General features: G+C 40.0%; 1 long non-coding RNA gene across 1 annotated transcript; it reads left to right on the top strand.

Moving 5' to 3' along the window:
- The first annotated feature begins 2,849 nt into the window (after positions 1 to 2,849).
- LOC141127388 (uncharacterized) lies at positions 2,850 to 10,871 on the top strand. The gene is made up of 2 exons (XR_012241547.1): positions 2,850 to 2,975; positions 7,051 to 10,871. It is a non-coding gene; the product is annotated as an uncharacterized lncRNA (long non-coding RNA).
- Positions 10,872 to 11,141: the final 270 nt, after the last annotated feature.

Raw genomic sequence — 11,141 nt, 5'->3', positions numbered from 1 at the left:
ACGGTCCTAAGTATTCAGACCCTTTGCTCAGTATTTAGTAGAAGCACCCTTTTGATCTAATATAGCCATGAGTCTTTTTGGGAAAGATGCAACAAGTTTTTCACACCTGGATTTGGGGATCTTCTGCCATTCCTCCTTGCAGATCCTCTCCAGTTCTGTCAGGTTGGATGGTAAATGTTGGTGGACAGCCATTTTTAGGTCTCTCCAGAGATGCTCAATTGGGTTTAAGTCAGGGCTCTGGCTGGGCCATTCAAGAACAGTCACTGAGTTGTTGTGAAGCCACTCCTTCGTTATTTTAGCGGTGTGCTTAGGGTCATTGTCTTGTTGGAAGGTAAACTTTCGGCCCAGTCTGAGGTCCTGAGCACTCTGGAAAAGGTTTTCGTCCAGGATATCCCTGTACTTGGCCGCATTCATCTTTCCCTCGATTGCAACCAGTCGTCCTGTCCCTGCAGCTGAAAAACACCCCCACAGCATGATGCTGCCACCACCATGCTTCACTGTTGGGACTGTATTGGACAGGTGATGAGCAGTGCCTGGTTTTCTCCACACATACCACTTAGAATTAAGGCCTTAGAATTAAGGCTTTCATGTGTCTTGCACTGAGAAGAGGCTTCCGTTGGACCACTCTGCCATAAAGCCCCGACTGGTGGAGGGCTGCAGTGATGGTTGACTTTCTACAACTTTCTCCCATCTCCCGACTGCATCTCTGGAGCTCAGCCACAGTGATCTTTGGGTTCTTCTTTACCTCTCTCACCAAAGCTCTTCTCCCCCGATAGCTCAGTTTGGCCGGACGGCCAGCTCTAGGAAGGGTTCTGGTTGTCCCAAACGTCTTCTATTTAAGGATTATGAAGGCCACTGTGCTCTTAGGAACCTTAAGTGCAGCAGAATTTTTTTGTAACCTTGGCCAGATCTGTGCCTTGCCACAATTGTCTCTGAGCTCTTCAGGCAGTTCCTTTTGACCTCATGATTCTCATTTGCTCTGACATGCACTGTGAGCTGTAAGGTCTTATATAGACAGGTGTGTGGCTTTCATAATCAAGTCCAGTTAGTATAATCAAACACAGCTGGACTCAAATGAAGGTGTAGAACCATCTCAAGGATGATCAGAAGAAATGGACAGCATCTGAGTTAAATATATGAGTGTCACAGCAAAGAGTCTGAATACTTAGGACCATGTGATATTTCAGTTTTTCTTTTTTAATAAATCTGCAAAAATGTCAACAATTCTGTGTTTTTCTGTAAATATGGGGTGCTGTGTGTACATTAATGAGGAAAAAAATGAACTTAAATGATTTAAGGGGGTCTGAATACTTTCCGTCCCCACTGTATATTTCTTTGATTTTATATTTTTGTCTTCAAATAAAATATGAATTTTATTAAAATTCTGTAGTTCAATTTACCTCTAAAGTCTAACCTAGCTGTGTTGCATGAGGCCTTATTTACACTTTAAACTGCCTGTGAGTCAGCAAGTTGTCATACTGTCTGCACAGACAGGTCTAGGGGGTATGACTTTTGCATACAGTATGTTGGCTTTTGAAATGAAACAGAACTCAATAGAGGAGTGAATCTTACCACCTGGGGACACAAATAGCAAAAAACTGATCTGACTTTACAAGCACTTTAACCACTTAAGGACCGGAAGGATTTGCTCCCTTAATGACCAGGCCATTTTTTGCGATGCGTCACCGTGTCGATTTAACTGACAATTGCGCGGTCGTGTGATGCTGTACACAAACAGAGTTGATATCCTTTTTTCCCATAAATAGAGCTTTCTTTTGGTGGTATTTGATCACCTCTGCGTTTTTTATTTTTTGCGCTATAAACAAAAAAAGACAGACAATTAAAAAAAAAAAACAATATTTATTACTTTTTGCTATAATAAATATCCCCAAATTTAATAATAAAAAAAATTTCTTCCTCAGTTTAGGCCGATATGTAGTTGAAGGGAAATTTAGCTTAACCACCTTCATCTTATAATTTAGTTTCCATTTTGTGTTTTTCCCTGTATTTTATTTTACATATTACTCGGAGTGTAATGTAATCTAGTTTCGTTTCTCACATCCCTGTTATCTTTTGTGTTTCGTTTCCTGTAAAGCACGTGATATCTTAAACTTAATTAGTTTCACTTTTGTCATAAATTGTTTCTGTATTTTATTGGATAATTTGTATGACGCGGTCAAGGGGCAGTAGTTTCTGAAAGCCCCCTTTAAATATTCACACCAAAGAATAAAGATTAGATTTGCTCGGCGAGACTTTTAGAGTTTTTTATCATTGTCTCAATGGGCTAATCTCACAGGCCTGTGGGGATTGTAAGGTACATCTTATGCAGACTTATCGAGGGTCTAAAAATATCCCTAGACAATCTACATTTCCCAACAGAAATGGGGGCTCGTCCGGGATTGATTATAATGGGTCCGGTGATTTTGATTTATATTTATTTTTCTTTTGCCGTGATTTATTTAGAGATCGATTCCTTTTGAGGGACCTGTAATTCGTTTTTTTAGACCTCGATAGATAAGCCCTGGGTGGGCTTCAAGAAACTGTTCTGAGAAACAGTAAGATAAGCCCTGGGTGGGCAGAAAATTGCTCTGAGAAGCAATAAAAAACCTTAGGTGGGTTTTAAGGACTTTAAGGTGAAGTCCATAGAAAAAGACTGCAGCCAACTGTTTTGGGTAAACAGTGAATAAGCTCCGGTAGAGCTTAATGAGTTATACAGTACTGTAATTATAAGAAAAAGTCTGATAAGGTGTGCCGGACAAAACCCGATCTCTTTGCTTATCTTTCTGTTGCGTAGCTAGCTGTCATCTGTGTAATGTTTGTCTGTGTGGAATTTGTCGGGTGTCGTAAGGTAAGATGACACCTTTTCCACTGCACTATTTATTTTTAATGATTTATATATGAATGCTTTGACCCTAAAGTTTAAGATATAACTTGTATCGTATTGTAATTGGCAGAATGATTCTGGTATTGTTTCAGTGAGTAAAAATATTTTTCTTTTCCTTGCAGTAATCAGACGTTCAGTGTCATTTTAGAGAAAGAACTAAAAAGAGAACTAAAATATTGGGTGGTCTGACAGAACTAAGTCTTATACCGGAATTATTGTTTTAAGGTTTATTGGTGTTTAGTTTCTGCTGATTTATCTGTATAGAGTTGAATAAGAATTTTAGAGTTTATAAGGAACCCTGGATTGGCGAGTAGCCAGGTTAATTTCTTCTTATGTACTAACAAATATTTCTAAAGTGTTTTGATTGTATTATTGGTTTGTTATTCTGTTATACTGGTCCTCGGACATATCTTGTAGCCAGTGTCCCAGGAGGGTATTCTAAACTAGGTAAGGGACCCTTATTTAGAGAAGGTAAACCAAGGGTTCAAGGTTTAAGGTTTAATTTACATAACAAATTTGTGTTTTAAGAAGGGTTGACAGTGAAGGGAGTAATGTCACTTATTCAAAGAGCAGGGGAGACTTATCAAGTCTGTCCCAGGTCTTTGAAGTATTGTGACATTAGGGACGTTTTTACCAATTAAAATATGGGTAGAGCGTTAATAACACTTTATTAAGGTAATACATAAATTGGTAAGGCTAACTTTTAATTAAAACATGTTATTTGAATAATTCTTTTTGCTACTGACATTTTTTGCGAAGGGAAAGTCAGGTGCAAAATTTGGACATTTGGCTTTTTGCCAACAGGGTTCAAGTGCTAATATCTCACTGACTGTAATAGATAGTGGGGAATTGTTTGCAGCATTAGTGCTGCCGCAATTGAAGGCACTGTTTGAACCTGTTGGCACTCTGTCAAAAATTTGAAATGTAAATAAAAATTGTTTGGTTATAAACATAGGAAAAATAATAATATACAGAGACTGTATCTACAAGAATTTAGAATGTTTAGAAAGAAAAATAAAGATGAAAATAAAAATGCATGCTGTGGAGATCCCCCGGCTGGACTGAGGCTCCCTATAGCTTCCTAGCCCAAACATTGTTCACGATGGGTTTAGCAGAGTTATAGGATAGTAAATTTAAGGGTTAAATCAACCTTCTCTATGCTTGTACTGTGTTCCCCGCTTCCTCCCCCTTACATTCCAGAACCAGATAAAGACCTCATCATATAAAGACACACAGCAACAATTTTTTTTTTTCTTAACAGCTTGCAAGCAAAAGTTAGCAGAATCTGTGTTAGAATTCTGGGGAAAAAATTTATAGACGTTTGGACACAAGAGGCAGGATTTGTTCAGTATAACATGCACAGTCTCTTAATACAGACATACCTCAGCAACCTTAGCCTTAAACATGCACTTATAGTAAGACAGCAAATATCAGAAGCTGACAGAGAAGGATGCTGCAGGATGTTTTGACATTCCTAAACAAACACCAGTGCAGACACATTATCAAAATGATTTCTTAGGAAATCAAAAGGGGAAACTTTTATACAAAGAGGGAGGGGGCAAGGACAAAGAGGGAGTTACATACAGAGAAAAAGAGGATTTCTTAAAGAAAGGAATCTTAAGGGAAATTGTCTCGCCCTACAATATTCCCATTAACCTGGTAAAGAAGGCAAATGGTGACTATAGGTTTGTACAAGACCTAAGCGCCAGCAATAGCCTAGTGGTACCGATTGCCCCAATAGTGCCTAATGTGCCATCAATACTTACCGCCATACCATACTATGCAGAGTATTTTGCTGTGATTGATTTAAATAATTTTTTTTTTCTCCGTCCCCGTAGACCAGGAGACACGGCCATTTTGTTTTTACTGTGTCGATTGACCAACACAGGCGTCAGTTTATCTGGTGTAGAATGCCGCAGAGTTACATAGACTCACCTGTGGTCTATTCTATAGTACTCCAAACCACCCTCAGGCCTTGGACTGCCCCTCATGGTTCTGTACTGTTGCAGTATGTTAATGATCTTTTGATTTGTAGTTCTTCAGAGGAGGACTGCCGAGCTGATAGCCTATCCTTATTGAAATGGTTACATGTATGTGGTCACAAAGTGTCTAAGAAAAAGTTACAATGGTGTAAACAGGAGGTTGAGTACCTAGGGTTTGTGCTGTCTCCGGGAGTTAGGAAAGTCAGTCAAAAAAAAAGAGCTGTCGCTCTTGTGGGTTTGCCCCGCCCACTTTCCAAGAAAGACATGCTTACCTCTCTTGGAATGATTGGTTGCTGCCGCCAATGAATACCTGACTGTTCTTTCTATGACAATATATTGAGACAAACAACCCTCTCTGAAATGTCAAACTGTAAAATGGTCTGATGAAATGTTAAATGTTTTTGCCATGTTGAAATGTGCAATGGTTACCAGCCCGAGCCTCGGCCTCCCTGAAATATGGCAAAATGTATAACTTGTTTGCCAGGTAAAATTGCAGAACCATGGCGGGAGTACTGGCCCAGGAACATGGTGGGAGACTGCGCCCTGTAGTTTTTATTTTTTTCTCAAAGATGGTCCCGGTGCAGGTTCAGGGCATGCCCGCGTGTCTCAGAACTCTAGCGTTCTGTGTAATGGTGGTTGAGATGGCCATTTCTTTCACTCTGGGACACGACACCACACTTCACACCACACACAATGTGTCAATCCTGTTGAAAAATGTACATAATCAGCACATGTCTGCTCAGAGGTTGAGCGGATATGAGGTGATTTTGCTGTCCAATCCAAAATTGCACATCAAATATGCTTCTCCCACTGCAGGCCCAGCGCCAATTTTAAACGCCCTTTTTGGATTAAAAGGAGAACAGGATGAGGTCATGCCACAACATGACTGCATTGACCTCATTCACTAAGACACATCACCCAGGTCTGATTTGTCTTCCACAGCACTACCAGATACACAGAATGTTTTTGTGGATGGTTCTTGCTCTAGGCCAAATGATCACACATACCATGCAGGGTATGCAGTTGTGCAGCTTCCAGATGTTATACTTGAGGCCAGGCCTATCTCATGTCAATCAGCACAGGCTGCTGAATTGCACTCACTAGAGCATGCTAGCTCTTTGAAGGTCAGGATGTAAACATTTACACTGACTCGAAGTATGGGTACGGTGTGGTACACGACTTCGGTGTGATATGAAGTAGGCGTGGCTTTGTGGCAGCAGATGGAAAGAACATTTCACATTCTTCTTTGGTAATGTTATTGCTAAAAGCTATCCAGCTACCTAAAACACTGGCTATAGTACATTGCAGAGCACATACAGGCCAACAGACAGAGATAGCCAGGGAAAATGCTCTGGCTGACTTTGCTGCTAAACAAGCTGCTATCTCACAGACAACAGACATCCAAATGGCTATGCTGATACCTGACATATCCCCATTTGAACAGTCACTTGCAGATCTCCAGGATTTTGCATCAAATTATGAGTCAAGGGACTGGGATAAAAAGGGTGTGCAGAAAGATCCAAAAACTGGACTTCTCTGCAAAGAGGGGAAACCATGTATACCAGCGGCAAGTGCATCACTCTTTATTTTACAGTACCACAGAATAGGCCACGCAGGTATACAGGTGACGGCTGATCTGCTGATCTTCTGAGTAGAGATTTTTATATTCTCAAGATGGGTCGAACTTTTCGTGACCACAAAAGAAGATGCACAAACAGTAGTGAGGATCCTCACTCAGGAAATCATTCCTCGATGGGGATGCCCACTTCGAATAAACTCAGACAATGGCCCAGCTTTCATGGCCAGGGTCTGCCAGGACTTGGTAAAAACCCTCAAGATAGAATGGAAGTTCCACATTCCCTACCAACCTCAAATATCAGGGATAGTAGAAAGAATGAACAGGACAATAAAAGACAAGAAAGGCCACAGGAGGAACCATTGCCAACTGGAAAAAGGTCCTCCCAGCAGTCCTGGCAGAAATAAGAATGACCCCTTCTAAAACAACAGGATATTCACCTTTTGAATTTTTGATGGGTAGACCTTTCCCCACCCCATGGGCCAGATCACCTTTAATGGTAGAAAAGGGAGATTTAGACTTAATACAGGAAGAATATGTAAGAAAATTGGTTGAAACATTGGAAAGTCGAAAGAAATGTTGCTCGCACTTCTCCTTTTTCTTCACAGGAAGCTACTCACCCCTTCACGGTGGGAGACACCGTGGTGGTCCAACAGCTGAACAGAAATAAGAAGCAAGAGTATCCCTTTGGACCTCCTACCACAGTGGTTGCAGTGACCAGAACAGCCATCCTAGTGGAAAACTGCCAGCCCTGGATCCATGCCAGCCAAGTAAAAAAGGTTGCCCAAAGCTCCAGGAGCAGGAAGGAGACCTTGGATAAATGAGGCCCTCAAGCAGAAGTCCAAGCAGATGAAGGAGGAGTTCCTGGGAAAGCAGGTCCGGCCAGAGAAGATGACCTCGCTTATTTCACCACAGACTTCTGGCAAGGCATTTTGCCTCCTGATCTCTCTGATAGTGTTCCTGCCCACCTGGATCATCACTAACTGTATCTACCACCCTGAAGATTTGGGTGCAATTAAAAGTATCTGTGGGAACACACACACAAGAACATTACAGTGACACAAGCTAGAACAAAGAGAGAGATTAGAGATAGTTTTACTGATAAGATGCTTTTACTAAAATTTAAGTATGCTTATGCTCAAAAAAAATCAGGGTATGAAGAATGTTGGATACGTAGCAAATTACATCCTAGTACTGCCCGAATTCCCTTTTGGCTGTACCTTTTAAATATCTCCTCCTTCCTCAACGAGACTCTTCCTGTCTTCTTAACTAACATATCCACTCTGTACATAAATAACACTGTTACCTTTCCAATAGCAGGTAAAAGTCATTCCCCGATTGGTGTTTTAATTTAGGGAATGAGACACAGACTAACTCCTCCATTTGTAGTAGGTCAATATTTAACATCTCCATGTGCGAATCTAGAGGCAAGTATACACCCCAGATACCCCCTCAAACACTGCGACAAAAGGGAATTGTTCTATAAACAAGATATTGCCTGGGCATGGTTTCCTTCTTGGACAGGATGGGGTACAGACATGATGAAAAGGTTGAACAATTATTCAAGTATATTGGATGAGATAATGGAGAGGAATTCAGATGACATTGCTATTAAACATAGAAACTAGAGCAATTAGAAAACAGCTAGAACTACATGAGTTAGCTATAGAAAGCAAGAGTGCAGCTCTCACAGGTTTATGTGAAATGACTAAGGACTACGAATGCTGTACTTGGATCTCTAACACAAGTGCTAAGGTGCCTAACTACTATGATATTTATCCTTGCTCTGATTCTTTACCTCTGCTTTAAGTGTTGTATTTGCATAATTGCACGCATTCAATCTCCTGATAATAAGGTTCTATCCTACATGACATACATGAAGAATCATCAGGCAATCTATGCCACAATCCCAAAGAAGTACTAGAACACTAGATAGAATGTAGAGATCATCTTATATGATCTAAGAGGGGATTGAAGGGAAATTTAGCTTAATCACCTCCATCTTATAATTTAGTTTCCATTTTGTGTTTTTCCCTGTATTTTATTTTACATATTACTCGGAGTGTAATGTAATCTAGTTTCGTTTCTCACATCCCTGTTATCTTTTGTGTTTCGTTTCCTGTAAAGCAAGTGATATCTTAAACTTAATTAGTTTCACTTTTGTCATAAATTGTTTCTGTATTTTATTGGATAATTTGTATGACGCGGTCAAGGGGCGGTAGTTTCTGAAAGCCCCCTTTAAATATTCACACCAAAGAATAAAGATTAGATTTGCTCGGCGAGACTTTTAGAGTTTTTTATCATTGTCTCAATGGGCTAATCTCACAGGCCTGTGGGGATTGTAAGGTACATCTTATGCAGACTTATCGAGGGTCTAAAAATATCCCTAGACAATCTACATTTCCCAACAGTAGTCTACATATTTTTGGTAAAAAAAATTGCAATAAGCTTATATTGATTGGTTTGCGCAAAAGTTATAGCATCTACAAAATAGGGGGTAGATTTACGGCATTTTTATTATAAATTATTTTTTTACTAGTAATGGCGGTGATCAGGACTGCGACATTGCGGCAGACAAATCGGACACTTTTGACACTTTTTTGGGACCATTGACATTTATACAGCGATCAGAGCTAAAATTAGCCACTGATTACTGTATACATGTCATTGGCAGGGAAGGGGTTAACACTAGGGGGCGATCAAGGGGTTAAATGTGTGTCCTAGGGAGTGTCTCTAACTATGGGGGGATGGGACTGCCTGGAGGAGGAGACCGATCGCTGTTCATAATCAGTATGTACAGCAGATCTGTCTCCTCTCTCCTGACACAACAGATATATCTGTCTGTTTACATTGACAGATCTCCGTTCCGTTCTGTTGATCTTCCAGTGTTAGATTGATTTCTCTTGTTCTATTTAGCATATCATATCTATCCATACCTGCAACAATAGTAATGGTTTCATCTATTTCTTTTTCAACATATCCTTTGGCAAAGAATCTTTGTTTTAGAATGGATGCTTGCTGGTAATAATCTACAATTTCTGTACAATTGCGCCTAATTCTCTGAAATTGTCCTTTAGGTACCGCAGCCAGCCATGACCTGTGATGGCAGCTAGATAAAGGGATGTACGCATTTCGATCAGACTCCTTGAAATATGTGCTAGTGACAAACTGCCCATCCTTGACGGTAATGTTTAAGTCCAAAAAATGAATTTGGGTATCACTAGCTTCATATTGCAAAGAGATACCCCTATTGTTATCGTTTAATTTGAGGAAAAAAGCTTGAAGTGAGGATAAATCCCCCTCCCATAGGAAAAGTACATCATCAATATATCTTTTCCAGAGGCGCAACTCTCTGGGACGATCACTGTCTATACATTCCTGCTCCCAACGAGCCATAAAGAGGTCTGCTAAGCTGGGCGCCAACTTTGCACCCATAGCAACACCACAAATCTGCAAAAAGAAATCACCCCCAAACCAAAAATAATTATTACTTGTTGCAAAACGTAAAAGTTCCAAAATAAAATTCCTCTGTACTGAAGATAAAGACTCATCTTGTTCAAGATAGGAGTTTACTGCTTCAAAACCTCACTGGTGAGATATGATAGTGTAGAGAGAGGCTACATCCGCTGTCGCTAGAATGCAGCCCTCTCTCCACTCACAACCGTCCAATAAGTTAATGACCTGCGTAGTATCCTGTAGATATGAAGGGGTCCTAACAACCAAAGGTTGAAGATAATTATCCACATACCTCCCAATCCTTGCTGTCACCGAGTCTATGCTGCTAATAATAGGGTGACCAGGTGCTTTAGCAAGATTTTTGTGAATCTTGGGTAGGTAGTACATAACTGGCACTCTCTGAACTGTGGGTATAAGATAAGCTTTTTCTTTTTTGTTTAAAATCCCTTGTTGGAAACCATAATCAATCAAATTAGAGAGCTCTTTCCTAAATTTTACAGAAGGGTTACAGGCCAAAGGCCTGTAGGTCTATCGATCAGAAAGTATTCTATTAATTTCTTCTTTGTATTGAGATTTATCTAAAATAACAATTCCGCCCCATTTATCCACGGGACGTATAACTATATCATTGCGTTCACAGATTTGTTTAAGATTCGATTGAAGTTCATTAGCATTTCCAATCCTAGGGATTTTTAATACCACTAAGTCCTTCAGTACAAGATCTTTAAATACTTCCACAGAAGGGGCAACAAACCCTGGAGGATTGAAAAGAGAAACGTTGGAAAAGTTAATATGACGAACCTGGACTCTATTGTTGCCTTCAGTAATTATCTGGGGTGCAGGATTAGTCAAAGAATTATTAACAGATAAGAGAGAAGGATTACGAACAATTTGACTACTTTTACCAATCGGATTCAGAATAAAGTGTCTCTTGATATTCATTTTCTGAATAAATTTATGCACATCAATAAAAGTTTCGAATTTATTGAGTTTATGTGGGGGAGCAAATTTTAAACCCTGACTAAGAACTTTTTGTTCACCTTGAGTTAATTGAACTGAACTCAAATTAAAGACTCCACTAATATCTACTTCTTTCTTTTCTTTGGCCCTGACCCTCCTCCCCCCCTCTAATGCCTCTCTTTCTTCGTGGCCCCTTTTTGACTTGTTGTTGCCCATAGGAAAAAACTAGACTGGCCTTCAAAAGGGGAATCATGATAGTTGTCCCTTTGTGATACAGGATAAT

The sequence above is a fragment of the Aquarana catesbeiana genome, linkage group LG02 (genome assembly GCF_042186555.1).
Source record: "Aquarana catesbeiana isolate 2022-GZ linkage group LG02, ASM4218655v1, whole genome shotgun sequence".
Taxonomy (NCBI): domain Eukaryota; kingdom Metazoa; phylum Chordata; class Amphibia; order Anura; family Ranidae; genus Aquarana; species Aquarana catesbeiana.
This window is presented reverse-complemented; position numbering and strand designations above follow the sequence as displayed.